Source organism: Leptidea sinapis, chromosome 32, assembly GCF_905404315.1.
Source record: "Leptidea sinapis chromosome 32, ilLepSina1.1, whole genome shotgun sequence".
NCBI lineage: Eukaryota > Metazoa > Arthropoda > Insecta > Lepidoptera > Pieridae > Leptidea > Leptidea sinapis.
In genome coordinates this window covers 11,141,630-11,159,392 of record NC_066296.1, presented here as the reverse complement: position 1 = coordinate 11,159,392, position 17,763 = coordinate 11,141,630, and positions in this window count along the sequence as shown.

Sequence of the window (17,763 nt, the reverse complement as noted above, 5' to 3'; positions counted from 1 at the left end):
ATAGTAATATTATTTTTGTTAATAATTTCATGTATCTTATTCCCAGTTGAGTTTTATCAAATACCGTTAAACAGCTTTGAAATGAATAAAATCGTCACTCGAATTCATAATATGTAAGCATTTTTGAAACACGTCGCTTTTTATCGAGATGTGTTTTTATATTATCTGCTGAGTTGGTAGACTTTGATTTATATATGCAATTTATTACTTTGGCTTTTAATGCCACGATTCTTTAACTGCCTTATGAATGATAGTACAATCTTACTGGTAAGTTATGTTAAGTTATAATTTAGAAGAAGGGCATCTGCTTTTCATTATTATTATTATTTGAAGAGGGTGGCTATTTCCTGGTCCTAAAAGGTTCCTAGTAACACCGCGTCCAGAATTGGACTATTGTGTTCGCCACTCATACTAAAGCTCATCGTCAAGCCCTGCCGCCTTTACGAACCGCAGTAGTTCCTTGACGCGAGTGTTGCAAACACTATCTGGTGGTACGAAGTAGTTACCAAAGATTGTGTTACGCTTATGCATTAGTGGGCCGCAGTCGCAGAGTAGATGAATAGGTGTTTCATCATCCTCAAGGCAGAACCTGCAAGCTTTGTCGCTTCTGATGCCGACCACACTGAGGTGCTTGTTTAGGCGACAGTTCCCGGTTAGCATCCTAGTGAGTATGCATAGATTTTTCCTGTTCAATGATAGGGCTTCATTCGCATAGCTACTGTTGAATGCCCTTATCAGTGCTTTAGAGTGGTTTAAACCTGAAGAGTTGTTCCAGCGTTTAAGTGCTTCTTGTTAACATTGGTTACTCAGGGTGTGTCGGATGGCGCTCTTGGGCAGTCCACAAATGGGTTCCGAACCATATCGGACTGCTTTAGCCCTAGCTCTTGCGAGCTCATCGGCCATTTCATTGCCTATGATTCCGGCATGCCCTGGGGCCCATCTGAGAATCACTCTGTTTTTAATGCCTAATGAATTCAGGCATTCAACGCAATTATTGACTAACTTAGACGACGTCAAGTCAGCGTCTAAAGCCAACAATGCTGCCTGACTATCAGAGTGAATGTATATATGATATTGGTTTCCGCGCATTCCAGGATGGCGTACACCTCTGCTTGAAATATGGAGGTAAAGCTTCCCAGGTTTGTGCTGGATTTAAACCTGGGGCGTTCTCCATAGACTCCACAGCCGACTTCATTTTCCATTTTGGACCCATCGGTGAACCACATGAGGCTCCCGTCCTTCCACGTGACTTTGTTGTTCATCCAGTCGTCCCTGGAAGGTAGTTCCACGATATAGTGTTTAACAGAGATTAATTGTGGAATCATCTGATCAGGTAACATGCCTAATATGTGGTCTCGCAGAACTGAGTCCTCTAAGGTCTTAAGCGTTTGCGACATCCAGTTACATGAACCCCCCTGGGCGATTGCCCTCAGCATGCTTGCCTTCGCCTCTTGCTGTATGAACAGTGGAAGAGGCGGTAGGTTTAGCATTGCTTCAATGGCCGCACCAGGAGTAGACGTCATGGCCCCGGTTACCAACATACAGGCAAGCCTCTGCAGGCTATTTAGTCTGTCTGCAGTTGTTTTCTGGTTGGCTTTGTTCCACCACACAATGGAGGCGTATGTGATTGTTGGTCTCACAATTGCTTTGAATAGCCATAGGAGGATCTTGGGGCGCATTCCCCAATGTCTCCCTACCAGACGTTGACATACACCCAAGGTTGTTTTAGCCTTTTTCACGGCTTTGTCGATGTGAGAATTCCATGTGAGTTTCTGGTCGAATGTGACTCCCAGATGCTTAACCTCAGCTGAGAATTCCAAAGTAGAGCCGTTCAAGGTGGGAGACTTCAGTTTGTTAAGTGTCCGTTTCCTCGTGAATGGCACAATAACAGTCTTTCCTGCGTTGACTGACAGTTTGTTAGCTGTACACCACTGTGAGATGGTGTTTAGCGCCTTTTGCAATATAGAGCTTAGTAGGCTTTGGCAGAAACCTCTGACGATAATAACTAGGTCGTCTGCGTACCCTAGTGCATCAATCCTTCTGCCAGCTTACTAAGTAGTTCGTCTACTGCTAGTGTCGATAGAAGTGGCGAAAGAACGCCACCTTGTGGGTAACCTCGCGTAGCGTATAGCTCCAGTGATGTCCCATGGAGGGAGATTAGAGCTTTGCGATTTGAGAGCATTGACCTTACCCATTTGACAGTGGTGGAGTCTACATTTTTGTTAATTAGTCCCTTCACTAGCGTGTCTGTCGGGGTATTGTCAAAGGCGCCTTCAATGTCTAGAAACGCACAGAGTGCAATCTTATGTAATCTTGTAACGCCTTCTCGACTCTATCCCCAAGTTGTAGAAGGGCCGTTTCTGTAGACCTGCCTCTACAGTAGGCGTGTTGAGAACTATGAATGGGCTTTAGGCTTAGAGCATCCTCTCTTATGTGTCTGTCCAAGACTTTCTCAATAACCTTCAGGAGAAAGGAGGTAAGGCTAATGGGTCTGAAGGAGCTTGGCAGGGAGTAGTCCTTTCTGCCTGCCTTAGGTATAAATAGTACTTTAGCCCTAGTCCATTGTTCTGGAAGATAGCCCTAGGCAAAGCTTACCCGGTATATCTTGACTAGTAGCGGTACTAGGATATCCAAGCCTTTTTGAAGAAGCGCTGGAAAAATGTTGTCTAGACCGCTTGACTTGTAGGGTTTCAGAGTCTTGATGGCGCGCCTTATATCCCGGGGTCTGATTATCTTTGCCGCTCTACGCCAGTCCTCGTCAAGAGGCCGTTGTGTAGGCGTTGCTACAGATGGTTGATGGGTAGCCCCCGGAAGGTGGTGGGCCATCAGTACTCTTACGTTTTCTACCTCGTCGGCTGTAAAAGATCCATCTGGTCTCTTAAGCAGGCCGATTTGGCTAGGTTTGTCCTTGGCGAGCAGTTTGTGTACTCGGGATCCTTGGGGAGTTTTAGATAAATCCTCGCAGAACCTCTTCCAAGATGCTCGTTTGGCCGTCCTAACTTCTCTGTTGTAATCTGTTAGGGCTTCTTTGTAGGGTTCCCATTCTTGGGTCTTTTTAGCCCTGTTAAACAGCCTTCTGGATTTCTTCCTTAGTTTGTTCAAGTTTGAATTCCACCAAGGCACTTTCCTGTTTGAGTGTTGTAATGAGAGAGGGCAGCTAGCCTCGTAGGCGTCAGTGATGCCATCCGTGGTTACTTTCACTGCCAACTCTAGCTCATCCAGGGTTCTGATGCGCTTAGGGATATTCTCCAAATTACTCCTGAGTTTCTCTTTGTAGACAGTCCAATTTGTTTTCTTTGGATCCCTAAACGTATATGTTTGTTTTTCGAGGCAAGCCAAGATGTCAAATGCTATGTGTCGGTGATCCGATAGCGAAATGTCATCACTGACTCGCCAGTTTGATATTCGCCTGGCAATGTTGTCGGTAGCGAAAGTAATATCTAGAACTTCCTGCCTGTTTGAGGTAACGAAGGTTGGCTTATTACCTCTGTTTAGTACCTGTAGGCCGTTAGTGTCTAAGAAATTAAGAAGTTGCTCACCTCTGTGGTTGACGTCGCTGCTTCCCCAAGTTGTGTGGTGCGCATTGACGTTGACCCCGACAATCAGTTCGGCGTTGTTGCGTCGTGCATACTCGACCACTCTCGCCAATTCTGTTGTCGGGTCTCTTTCTTCATATGGAAGGTACGCCGAGCAAACGATCACCTTGGTGCCTTCCCAACCTTTGAAACAGATATACGCCGCAACAAGGTCGTCGGTGCAGACCTCTGTAACAGGTAAGAAATTAGTGTTCTTGTTGAGGACTATGCAAGCTCTGGGTTTTGATCCGCTGGTATTGTAGATTAACTTACCAGCGGTGTTCAGTCCCAGTATTTTGCCAGTGTTAACCCACGGCTCTTGTAGTAGGGCAAAGAGGATTTCACTACTCGCAAGGCATTTCTCCATTACTGCAGTAGCAGCTTTGGCGTGGTGGAGGTTTGCCTGGAGTATCCTCGCCCTATTTCTGCGGTGCGTCATTGGATCCCACCGGAGGTGGAAGGCTTAGGTCGGTCTGTCTTCTGGTATGGGTGTTTCCGCCCGCGGCCAGAATTAGCCCGACTCTGATCCTTCCCTCCCCTGAGGGGACCTGAGACGTTCCTCGACATCGGCCCTTTGCCCCGAAACGTAGTTGGGGGGGCAGCCGGCCGTTGCGGGGTCCTTGAGATCCCGGATGTTCCCGGTCGCACAGGCCCGCTGGTCTGGGTGGATTGCTGTCCACTCGCTGCTGCGGAACCCTCAGAGACGCCCTTGATCTTAAAATTGATCTTTCTAAAACCAAGGGCAGCTCTGCACTCGGACTCTTTCAGAGTCTCCGCGGAGGGATCGTCCAAGGAAAAAGTGACCACTTGGCCTCCCTTGTCCTCCCTCGCGTGGAGCACCTTCCAGTGTTCGATGTTCAGTCCCGCATTTTGCGCTCGGATCAGCTTCAGTGCCTCTTCGACTGTGTCAGCCTCAGTGTTCGGCAGAAAAGTCGTGGCTATGGAGGGTTTGGGCAGTTGTTCCTCCGACATGCATGAGAGCTCTGCCTCCGGCCACGGCTTCAGATCCTTGACTTTGTCCACAAGCCACTCTCGGCTGAAATCATTTTCGCAAGTCACCAGAATCCAGCCAGGCTTGTGGGCAAAGCCCAAAAATGTCGGCTCGGTACCTTGTTCAGCCCCGGTGATCAAAGCAAGAAGTGCGCGGTGCACTTTCCGCATTTCGTCCTCGCTCATAGTATGGGTATGTCGAATGCCCACACGTGAGGACCCGGTTACCTCCTTGAAGCTAGGTCTTCCCGAGGTTGACTGAGTGTCATCTAGCCTGGGTACCTTCTTCGGCTGGGTTTTCGGAGAAATCTCCTCTGACCTGCCACGTTTTTCAGCTTTCGCTTCAGGTGGTGGAGGGTTGTGACCTGCTTTCTGTAGGTCATTCCAAGGCATTTTTGCTAACGCCTTGGCTTCCTCTACAGGCATATCCGTTTGGAGAAGCTTTCTGAATCTTTTCCGGGCTGCACCGGACAGCTTCTTTGGCTTCGTCTTTATATTTCTCAGTTTCGAGTCTGTTTCCGTAGGCGTTGTGGTTTCCTTAACGGTTGCCAGCTCGCCTGGGATTAGCCTCTCGACCTGAGGTAAGTTTTCGGTTCCCTTGGGGGCGTCTAGCCGCTCACCCTCGGCTTCCGAGATAGATAGGTTTGCACCTATGTTAGACAAAATAGAATTTAATATATTATTTTCCTCCACTTTGTTCCCACGAGAAGCTAGGGAAATAAAGGTCACGAACCAGCAGAGCCCCGCTTACTGGCCGTAGGGCATAAAATAACACTCCGAGGTGCCCAGGTATCGGAGGTACACCGTTAAAGTCTGAGCTCTCCCCCAGACACGCAGCCCTCGTCACGGTATGTCTCACAACTTGGCTTGGATTCCCTCCTCCTTTATCCGGGCTTGGGACCGGCACCATACCAACCCTTTGATATAGGGAAGGATATGGAGGTGGATCTGCTTTTCATGGTTATTTATCCTCTATTTTTCTTGCGCCACTTCCTCTCCCTCAGAGAGCCATTTGTTTCCGAAGCGGCAGTAGTGTCTAGTATATTAGAAATGACATCAAAAAGAATTCTAAAGGAATCAATTATGATAAAATAAATGCTTTTTTTATGCCTTTTATGCTTAGTGTTATATTTTTAATACTAACAAAGCAATTAGCTTTGAATTGATAGATTGAAGCTAAAGATCATCTCAAGATTTGACTAGTGTTAAGCTGGCAATGTTTTCAGTTTTAAGCATCATTTAGTTCATCATACGATAATTTTCATTTTTGCCTAGTACACAACAGAAAACAAAAATACATATTTATTTGTTCTTACCGCTCAATACTGCTGCTACTCTTATGCGTATAACGATAGTTTAGTTCATAGTATGCGGGCTGTATCTACGTTTATAAGTATGTATGTATTCCTACTCTGTGAAACCACTTATTATATAGAAGTTACCACTAAAAAACCCAATTTGTCGCATTACTGCTCTTCGACAACACTTCCTCGGTCTTGAAATCTCGAGCGATTGCCAATTCCGCGGTCATCTCGAGGACAAAGCCAAATCGGCTTCGAAGAAGCTGGGCGTCATAAATAGAGCACGGCAATACTTCATAGCTGGCCTACATTCTAACGCTCTATAAAGCACAGGTCCAGTCACACATGGAGTATTGCTGTCTCTCTGGTCTGGCGCACCCCAGTACAGGCTCGATCCATTTGACTGCGTGCAACGCAGAGCAGCTCGAAGTGTCGGTGATCCAGTATGAACGACTGGATGATTTTGCGTTGCGTAGCGACGTCACTACATTGTGTGTCTTCTACCGCATTTATCACGGGGAGCGTTCCGAAAAGCTGTTTCACCTGATTCCTACCGCCGAATTCCATCTTTGCACGACACCCCACAAATTAGGATATCATCTCCACCCCTGGTCCTCCACAGCGCGCTTTTCAAGGAGCTTTCTTCCACGTACTACAAAGCTGTGGAATGTGCTTCCTTGTGCGGTGTTTTCGGGACGATACAACATTGCACCTTCAAAAAAGGCACGTTCACCTTCGTTAAAGGCCGGCAACGCCTGTGATTATTTTTCTTTTCTTTTCCATAAAAAAAATTGTGCAGCCCTGTGCCAGTTAAATAGGCAGCGCAACAGTGGATTAACCCTTAAAGTGATTTTGTAAATTGAAGTCATGTTATTGAGAATGAATAATACCGCTTAATATCAGATTCATTATTATAAGAGATTGGCTATTTTTGTGTAATTTTAATCATAAAATAGCATGTCGTTCGTGTAAAGAAGCTCCCAAAAGTGATATTTGCTCGACCTTAGCCATTTTACGAGCGATTTTATATCCCTGGAATCACGAATTCCCCTGTGCTATTTAATAAATTATAAACTAAAATATAAAAGTGATTGTTAATATTTATATTTAAACTTATTTAAGTGCGATTGAGGAGTATGGAGGTTCAATATGAAATATGATAGCAATATTTAAGGCGTTGTAAGTGGATACCATTTTAGCCGTTTAATTTCAACGGTTAAAAATTGTTTCAATTGATTTTTTTTGTGAAAGGGATGAGACGAGCAGGACGTTCAGCTGATGGTAATTGATACACCCTGCCCATACAATGTAGTGCCGCTCAGGATTATTGAAAAACTCAAAAATACTGAGCGGCATTACAACTGCTCTCGTCACCTTGAGATATAAGTTGTCAAGTCTCATTTTGTATTTTGTTGTAGTTTTGTATGTTCATAAGCACATTGAGGAATTTTCTAGAAACTGTGACATTCATAATGTTAACACGAGGAACAAATATAAACTTGTTATGCCTACTACTCGGTTGGGTCTAGTTAGTAAGTCTTTTGTTGGGCGATGTATATGCTTCTACAATATGATCCCAGAAAATGTACAAAACAAATGTGTTACGAAATTTAAAAGAATTGTTAAAAAACGTTTGTGTGGGAAAGGTTATTATAGCATAAACGATTTTCTTAATGACACCACGGACTGGGATTAAAGCGAACACCCTCAGGCTCTTTAATTATTAATGTTTATTGTACGATATTACATTGTAATCCATGTTTTATACAAAAAAAGAAAAGCCCGCTGAGTTTCTTGCGCCCATTCTTCTCAGGTCTGAGGCAGTCTCTTTTGAATGGGTGGTAGATTTTGACGTTCAATAAGTGATTATAAATCCTATTTTGAATAAAAATATTTGAATTTGAATTTGAATTTGCCCAGTGATTTCACTACCTACGGCGCCATTCAGACTGAAACACAGTAATGCTTACAAATTACTGCTTCACAGCAGAAATAGGCACCGTTGTGGTACCCATAATCTAGCCGGCATCCGGTGCAAAGGAGCCTCCCACTGGTGAACTTTCTGACGGAACTATAGCGTTACGTAACGAAGCGTTACCTCCCATAAGAAGTTATCAATTCAAAAATGTTTATTTTCGGACAACTATGTTGTATTGTATCTATTTTAAATTTTTAACAATACAATGGTAACAACATTTTGTTTACATTAAAAGTTTCCGCTTCGTCTAAAAATTAAAATTTACAATCGTATGAGCTCTTAAATATTTTATATACAGTTTATATCTAAATAAATGCTTTTCATTGTCAATAAATGCATTACAGTTAGCTGTACTTTGCCACGTAAGTACCCCTGGTGATGACTCCGCTTATGTTTGATTTCTCTCAAGTTTGTAATGATCAGTATTGACATTCAAATTCTAAAAAATATACATGTATTTACATGGCTCTTTCGCAGTTTACGAGCTGAAAAGTTTCATACGTAAATTTACAGAGTAACAGATACGAATTTCTCTTTGGTTTTTTTGAAGTTATACTTCTATAGGCGCGTTATGAAAAAATTATGAGATTGAAATTTTAAGATGCGCGCGCATCACTGTGTGTGTAACACAAAAGTAACAGGGAGAAGTTTTTTACAAGAATTTTCTGACGTTTGCGTCATTCGTTATTGTTTTTTGGTGTCTTCATCCATTATTAGGACAGGCAAAGCGTTTAAACCCATACAGCCGTATTCATTATTTAATAATTAATTGTCAAAGCCATCTTTGCAAGATTTTTCGAAAATTGTTCCTTCTAAAAACGTAGAACAGCACGAGAAATAATCGTTTTAATGATTTTGGTTCGTTAGGCCATAGAAGTTTAACGTCTTGCGTGCATACATAAGTACACACACAATTTTTGTTGAAATACAATTATAAAATATCTTATGCATTCGTATTTAGGAGAACTCCTTAAAATCCCTTCATAAAATGGCGACAGCAAACAATGTTTGAAATATCAACAAGATGTTATTATATTTTGTGACAACCGGCCCTTGTACTTGTGAACAATGGAGTTTCTCAATAATGCCTCTTAAGTAGCTTTTTACCTCAACATCTCGGATATTTCATTATAATACGGTTTTAAGCGGCCATTTAGTACAGCGAAGTATAATCATGTACCTTCTTATAGTAGGTTGTTCTACTTGTTCTTTTCTGTAGTATTTTGTCTTACTGGAACCTTCTAATTATATGATATTTTACAGCTTTATTTAGTACATAAAAGTATAATTATGTATCTATCTTATTTTTATATGTTATTAGTAGGAAGTTGTTCTACTTGTTCTTTTCTATTAGTTGTCTTAGTAGAAACCCACTAATTATATGATATTCTACAGCATTATTTAGTACAGTATAATTATGTATCATACTTGTATATCTAATACATACGCTGCACTAAAAGTATCGGGAATGGAATATTTTTACTCTTCCTGTCATATTAAAATCTTTTTAATTGAAAACTCCTTGGTTTTAAAAATTGAATACCATTTATTTATTTAAAAAAAGATTCTCGGTCTTGTCACAAGGTCTTGTCAAACTTGTTTACAGTCCGTTCCCGTTCACAGTTATTTTACCTCTGACAGAAGTCATTATATGTTTTCTTTATGTTGGTGTTCTTGTCGAGTTGTTCTGTGAAGTTCCTAGCGTTTTTCTTTCATATTTGTGATATTTCATCTGTTAGCATGCCGAAAAGAATTCAAAGTAGCGGAAGAAATATTATCGTATCGGTGCGTGATTTCTGTGAAAGAGAAAAATAATATAATGCTCCTTTAATTCCATTTGGAAATGTTCGTCAACGCGTTGCTGCCATGACGGGTATGTCAATTAGGGTTACCCATCTTTAGAATTTTTCCCAATTTTAGTGGAAACTTGATGTCCTAAAGTTACCGCCATCAGTACATAATTTATGTCGCGTCAACTTAGATTTTCTCTCACCATAAATGTTAGACTGCTTGTTGTTGTTCTTGCGAGTACAGTAACTATCTTGTGATGTTTTTTGTATGTTTTATTTTAATAGTAATATAATAAATCATTTGCTTCAATTTGATATACAAGTTCTATGTCCTTTATATTTGTCTTTTTAATAAATTATATGATTTCATAATTTAATAGAGTAATCATTGTCAATTAGTATTCGTATTAGTCGCCTTGAGTGGTTTTAATTTGAATAAATAAATAATATAAATGCTAAGCTGACCTCTATTTTTTTTAGTTAGAACTACAATTTTCGTTTGGTAGCATTTGATACAATTAGGTAAAAATGTAAATAGGAACATTATTGGTAAGAAATAGCTGCCTACATATGTATACACAGCTATTTTTAATTTAAAATAAAATAGGCTTTATAAAATAAAACTTTTTTCCTGTTTCAGGAATATCTGAATAAACCGTAAGCACCATAACTAAAGAAGGCGAAGTTGCTTTATCCACTTTTCAAAAATTTCTACGCCCAGAAAAAAACGCATCCAAGAAAAAAAAAACTTGATATGTATACCGTCAGAAAGGAGGTACCGACTTTGGGGAAACTCTAAACGCAGAATTAAAAATTGATATAAATTTTCGTGGAGGTCGTACTACATTATGGAAAATTATACCTACCTTCGAAAAAATGCTGTGCGATACTCTATTTCACTATTTCTTATGAGAAAGTGAAATATCGTGAAAAACGTTTGATAGCTATAAATGACAGGTAGCCTAAAAAGCAAATAGATTACTTTATTTCCGATTAAGATTATTATCCGGATGAATATATTGTGGTTATTACTGTGTAACTAACTTATACAATAACAAATGACAGCTTACAATTAATACACTAAACGTGCTTTTTAAGATACAAAGTAGCAACTCATAACACAGATTTTTTGAGTTATTTTCATATTGTAATTATTATCATTTCGTATCTCACTGAACAGTTTATTAAATTGGAATAACGAACTTCGCTGCTGACGAAAATCACTTAATTGTTTTTTATTTAAAATAATATTATTAGATAGGCATATTCTTAAAGATATATAAAAGTATAGTCTTACATTAAATAACAAAGCGAACGGAAATTAATATAATAAGATAGGTATAAATAATATTATAAAATAGGTATATTTTTTATCATCGGAATCCGAATAATAAAACTATTAAAATAACTTGTCGTATTATTTCTACTCTTATACCTGATACTATTCATTCACTGCATAAAAACCATTTAGTTCAATCGTTCATGCGTACGATGATTCCCATCTGTACAAATATCTCTCGGTACGAGCTGGTTCTCTGTACGCCACATTTGTTAGGAAGTTAAAACTGACTATAATAATAAATATATCACACTGATGTAATTTTATTGAAAATTAACCTTTGAATAACAAAAATTAAAATTTCTGTAATGACTCCAAATATAAATTTAAATGCGTTCAACCGTCCCGATAACAAAAGATCTTATTACAAACTTTACGTTCAAATCATTATATTGTATGAAAAAAATATCATCAATACCGTAAAATTTAACTTGTCGTTTGAGGGAGTCATAGAAGCTAAATATGGCAATATAATGCTCAGGTTAGCTAACCTAACGGCTAGAGGTAAAATAACTGTGAACGCACTGTAGTCGTTGAGAAAATGGAATTGACTCGAGAAAATTCTAGAGCGATGATTTATTATGACTTTCGAAGTGGTTTAACACAAAAACAGTGTATTGACCGGATGATTTCTGCATTTGGTGATAAAGCCCCATCCAAAACCACAATTTATCGCTGGTTTGCTGAATTTCAACGTGGACGTGTCAAGCTCAGTGATGATCCACGTCAAGGTCGTCCAAGAACTGCAGTCACCAAAGAAAACGTTGATGCTGTGCGTAAGCTGATTGAGGAAGATCGACATGTGACATACCGCGAAATTCAAGCAACTTTGCGAATCTACAAACAACTACTAACTAAACACGATGCTAAATGGGGATTTACTAGAGCGTCGTAGAGACCTATTGGATTGCAAAGCTTAGATGAAAAGAAGAAAATAATGTTATTTGATATATACCTTTTCATCGGTGGGGGAAGTGGCTATAGATTTTTATATGTAAAAAAAAACTGTTGCATGGACATCCTCGAGCGCGTCAGATATTGATATTGTCAAAAATGTATTATATTTAAAGCGGCAGCTTATAATATTAAAAACACACGGTGAAATTCTCTCATTTCAAACAACAACATTTACAGCAGTTGATAAATATATGTATATAATTATATCCCTATGATCGACATATATACATCAATGCCCTACGTATTTTGAATAATGTACGTATGTTAATCTGATCGTTTGCATGATGCGGGTGTTTGTATGTACGGGTTGAAAACGAAAAAAAAAAATAATCGAGTGCGTCAGATTTTCTAAGGGAGTGTTAAGTGCACCAAAAAAAAGCTCTCATTCACTAATCTGACGATTTCGATGGGATGCAAACTCGCGGTCAGTTTCATAATGTGCAAAATAACTTCGCCATTTTGAAATACTCAAGCGCGTCAGATTAAGATATATATGGTTCATCTTTATGTTCTAAACGTACTGTCTCATAATCTGACTATTATCTTGAGGGACATCTATATTATCGCCTGATCTGACAAAATAAAAATTAGAAAAATAGTTCACCCTAAAGGCCATCCCTGCAACTTCCCGCGAATTCCATTCCTGGCCGCTTAAAATTGTACTTATGACATTTTTGAGCTCAAAATATAATTTATATAATATTTAGAGCTCGCTGAGTTAAAAGAAATAATATTTCTATGCATTTGAGCTCTCCCAGCTGGTTTGGATGGATCAAGCAATTTTCATGCGGCTGGCGGCATTCGACGCAGTTTTATCATCCTCATAAGTAATTTTCTAGTTTTAATTGATCGAACCAAAAATTTTGGAGTAATCCCGAAAAAACACTTTTTCGGGTTTCTTTCGTTCACGATATCTGTCAAACGAATCAACTGATTTTGACCAGCTTGGTGGCAATCGAAGTGGTTTTTCAAGCTCAAGGACGGATAAATTTTTGAAGTTGATCGATAAAGCCTTTTAAAAGTTATTCCAAAAAAAACACTTAAAAAAAAATAATCTTATTTTTTTTTTGAGATTTTTCAAAATTTCTCAAAATCTATTGGTCAGAATCGGTTCAAATTCACAGGAAATAAAAAGAGTGAGAGAGGAATAGAAACGCGGAGAAGGAAATGTAGGCATCATGCAGCTGCGCGCATTTAACTTTATCGACGAATTTTTGTTATTTCGGCTTGCGGAAATCGTCAGATTACATATTTTTTATTATTCTTGAATTATTTCCTTCTAAATAAAAAAAAATTAGCTACGCTCGAGAATGTCGAGATGATGTTTTTTTTACAACTTTGCTGTCCTCCCCTTTCCTTACGTCACTCTCAAATTGTCAGATTAGTGGAATATACACTTTTTAGGATGTAATTAACTCACCCTACCTTAATCTGACGCGCTCGAGAATTTATGGTCAATTTTTTTTTACTTATCTGATCCTGTATCCTTCACGGGCGGCCTTATATATGGGCCTCATGTTTGGTGGAGGTACTTAACCGGGTACAAGGTATCCCCCTGTATATTAATCTGCCGCGCTTTAGTAAATCCCGAAATCCCTGCTTGGGCTCCCCTACAAATACAAATAATCTTGCATGAACGATTAGGTGTAAATAAGTTGTTTACCCGATGGATACCGCATTTGCTTTGTGAAGAGCAAAAAGCGGCTCGCGTTACTTGGTGCCTCAGAACTCTCGAAAGATTTCACGCAGGATCCTCAAATGCTGTATATGACATCGTATCAGGTGACGAATCCTGTATATACGCGTACAAACCCGTAACAAAAAACCAGTCAAGAGTTTGGGTGTTCAAAAATGAGTTAAAGCCAACAAAAATTGTTCGTTCACGGAGTGTTGGAAAAAAAACGTTTGTCTCCAAAACCGGCCATGTTGCGACTATTCTTCTTGAGGGACATAGAACGGTTAATGCAGAATGGTATGCTAGCATTTGTTTGCCACAGGTCGTTTCTGAACTCCGTAAAGAGAACTGCAACCGCCGCAACATCCTCCATCACGACAATGCGAGTTCTCACACCGCGCACAGAACAAAAGAGTTTTTAGAGCAAGAAAACATAGAATTATTAGACCATCCGCCGTACAGCTCCCACCTAACCCCTAATGATTTCTATACTTTCCCTTAAATAAAGAATAAATTGCGTGGTCAGAGATTTTCATCATCTGAAGAAGCTGTGGACGCCTACAAAACGGCCATTTTGGAGACCCCAACTTCCGAATGGGATGGTTGCTTCAATGATTGGTTTTAGGGCTTCCAATCCCGTAATACCGAGATCTGGGTATTGCGGGATCCCGCACCATGTTCCAATCCCGTGAGATACGGGATTACGGGCGCGGGATTCGTGGGATTTGCGGGACTGAAAAAAAGCGTGCATGCGATGCAAAATAGGATAATTGCTTATATTATTATTCTTAATAACTCAAGTTATTAACTGTTTCGTATTTTCGTGATGTTTATTGATACTATCTTTTAGAATAGAATAAAAATTTAAGGGTGTGTACGTGAATGAAAGATTCATTCACGTACAAGCCCTTAAAGGGATACCGCCCACAAGTGTGGAAGCAGAAAGGACATTTTCTGGCCAGGTAATTGAGTAAAATACGCAGCAGTTTGGCAGACGACAGTAGTATTTCCTTCGCAAACATTTTCAGTTAATATTAAAAGCTGAAAAACTTAATAATTAAGTATTAATTTATCAGTTTAAGATGTGTTTATTTTTGGTTGATTTTGTAATTTTGCGTTGTGTATTTTTTGAAAATGATTTGTTTGGTTTTGCTTTTTATTCAGAATTTGTTATTTTTTTTTGTGATACAACAGCAAAATTTGATTGATCTCATTTTAATAGTAATATGTACGTAAATAACTGTGGAGTTAATAAATTCATTGTTTTAAAATGTGCATATTTCCAATATGCGGGATCCCGCAAATACCGCGATCCCGCCGGATTGAAAATGCGTAGTCCCACAAATGCCGAGATTGAGTACAGGCCGCGGGATTGGAAGCCCTAATTGGTTCCATAGTATGGAAAAATGTGTCAAATTTCGCGGAGAATACTTCGAAAAGCAATAAATACATTTTTCAATAGTAATGTTGTGTCACTTCCTTGATTCCCGAAATTTTCAGTGCCGCCCTCGTAGTAGGTCAGGTTAGGTATATGTTGTTCTACTTGTTCTTTTCTCTAGTCTGTCTTAGTGTTACCTACAAAATTAAAGGACATTCTATGGCTTCATTTAGTACAGTACAGTATAATATGTATCTTATGTTTTCTGTTCTACTTGGTCTTTTCTGTGGTCTTTTGCCTTAACTGAACCTGAATAAATTATCATATTCAACTTCAATTTACCCTATCATTATGTGATTTATTAGGCAAGTAAATTAAATTGGCAAAATTAATCAAACTAAGTAGATACATTACCTCTTTTAAAACATTGTATTGATCTTTTAAATTTACTCATTGAATCCTGAAGGAACCCCCGATGGCGTTTTATTAATAATTTGAATGTAAATATGTATATAAAAATAAAATAAGTAGTGCGAAATATTAATGCTTATTGTTGATTTTTTGACGCTTATTTATCAATTTTATTTAAAAAAAATATATCAAGAAAAAGGTCGATACTGTCTGTACGGATTACACCCATTATTTCCGAATTCCATACTAAGTTGATAGTAAACCACATTTTTTTTAAATCTATAAATGCCATAAAATACATGACTTGCAATGCAATGTTAGTTTCAATTATTTGCAAAGTTTAGCAGAACATGTGGCACGTCACACATTGTACGAAATGGTAGTCCCATTTGGGCATAGTAAAAGTTGCCGCAATTTGCGACTACGCCTGCTGTATCTAGTTGGAGCGCAGTGGAGACCAATCCTTAATCTAAGGTAAAAACCTTAATATGTGAATAATAAATAAAAATGCATAAACACACAAAAATGTATTATATTTAAAATTTAATAATATTAAAAACACACGGTGAAATTACGTCATTTCAAACACCAACTTTTACAGCAGTTGATAAATATATGTATATAATTATATCCCTATGATCGACATAATATATGCATCTCTCCATCATATAAATCAGTAGAGCTGTCTGGTGGCAACATTTAAATTAAGGCGACACTAAATGCCAGCGACCTTGAGCGATATGAGTTCACGGCTTCCGGCCCGCCATCTATGTAACAAAGCCAATATTTTCAAAATTATTGGGTGGAAAACAGTTTATATGCTTACAATCCTCGTTATTCAGTACTAATATGAATAAATGAACCTACACAAAAAAGTACAAGCTATAAGAATAACTTTTCTGAGAGAAGTACGAAAAAAATGCGTCACGCCATGCCAAAAAACTTGTTTAACTTCAAAGAAAAGTGGTAGTTCAAAAAGGCTCGGCAGCGTTAACTATAACCAACAGCAAGCATTAGCAACCTACAAATAAGACTTAATAATATGTGTAACAGGATTAAATAGTGTTCATAGCTCCAAATGCTATACTTTCACCACAAAACTTGTCTTAAAACACCATGTTTGCGTGTTTTCTGCTTACTCTTCGTCTTAAGTATGATGACTTTGACAGAGCCATTTATTGTTCCCCTCAGACCCTTTCGTCTTATAATATGTCAATTTCAACTTTAATATAACATATGACTCCCGCTGATACTTTTCACGGAGAGATAGATAGAATATGGATAATAGATGCGTCACTAACGGCCGTTCCCAATATGCTATCTACAGATAGAGATAAATTACTACCTTCTACTGTCAGTAATTAGCTGTCAATAATCTGAAGCTGTTCCAATATACCCGATAAGTCATTCTTATCGCCTTATATTGAGACGCGTGAATTGCAATTTCCATACAAACCTTATATCGCTGGTAAGCTATACGTCGTCCCATTGACAGATAATGTGAGTTACCGTCGATAAGTTTATTGGACAGAAATGTCAACGATAGTTACGATTTTTATCTCAAGTAAGACATAGACTGAATATTGGGAACGGCCGTAAATCAACAATAATAACGTGACAGAGACACATAAATTAGTTTGGTATTGAGAGTAAGCGAGATACAATATAATATCTTTTCGCGTATGCGAATTTTGATTGGGCCCACTTCATCGGCTCCCAACAAACAATGGCTGCCGTGGTAAAATACTATTTTGCACGCCTCGAACGCGAAACGGCGAGGTTGTGCTTTATAACTGACCTGTCAAGGTCACACGATTTCCACTCATAATTTTGTTTTCTATTACTCTTACACATTATAAAGATGTATGATATGAGATGGATGTGTATTAGACACTAATGAATAATCCTGATTCTTATTTTAAGTTGTCGAATACGTATTAAAATTAAAAAAAAAAATTTTTTTTTTATCGTGGACGTCCATTAGTCTGTGGTTCAAAAAAAGGACGTGGTACGTATATCTCGCGAACGACTTGACGAAACGACTTTTTTTGCACAATTTTTAGACTTAAGCAAAGAATCCTTCAAAAATCACTACTGTAGGCCTTCTCTTTTTTTTTTAAACGCAGGTGATTCTTAGTTATTCGAAATTAAACTTTTATAAAAAAATAAAGCATGAGCGTTCGAGGTGTGCACTTTTGGATTTTCCATTTTTTTAAATTTACATTCTAAATGAATAAATTCTGATTTTTAATACGTGATTGAGTGATTTGGTGTGAATTCAGTTATTATTCGAATACGCTGTTGCCTATTAATTTATACAAATCATCCAGAATGAAAACATGAAAACATAACACACGTCACAGACTATT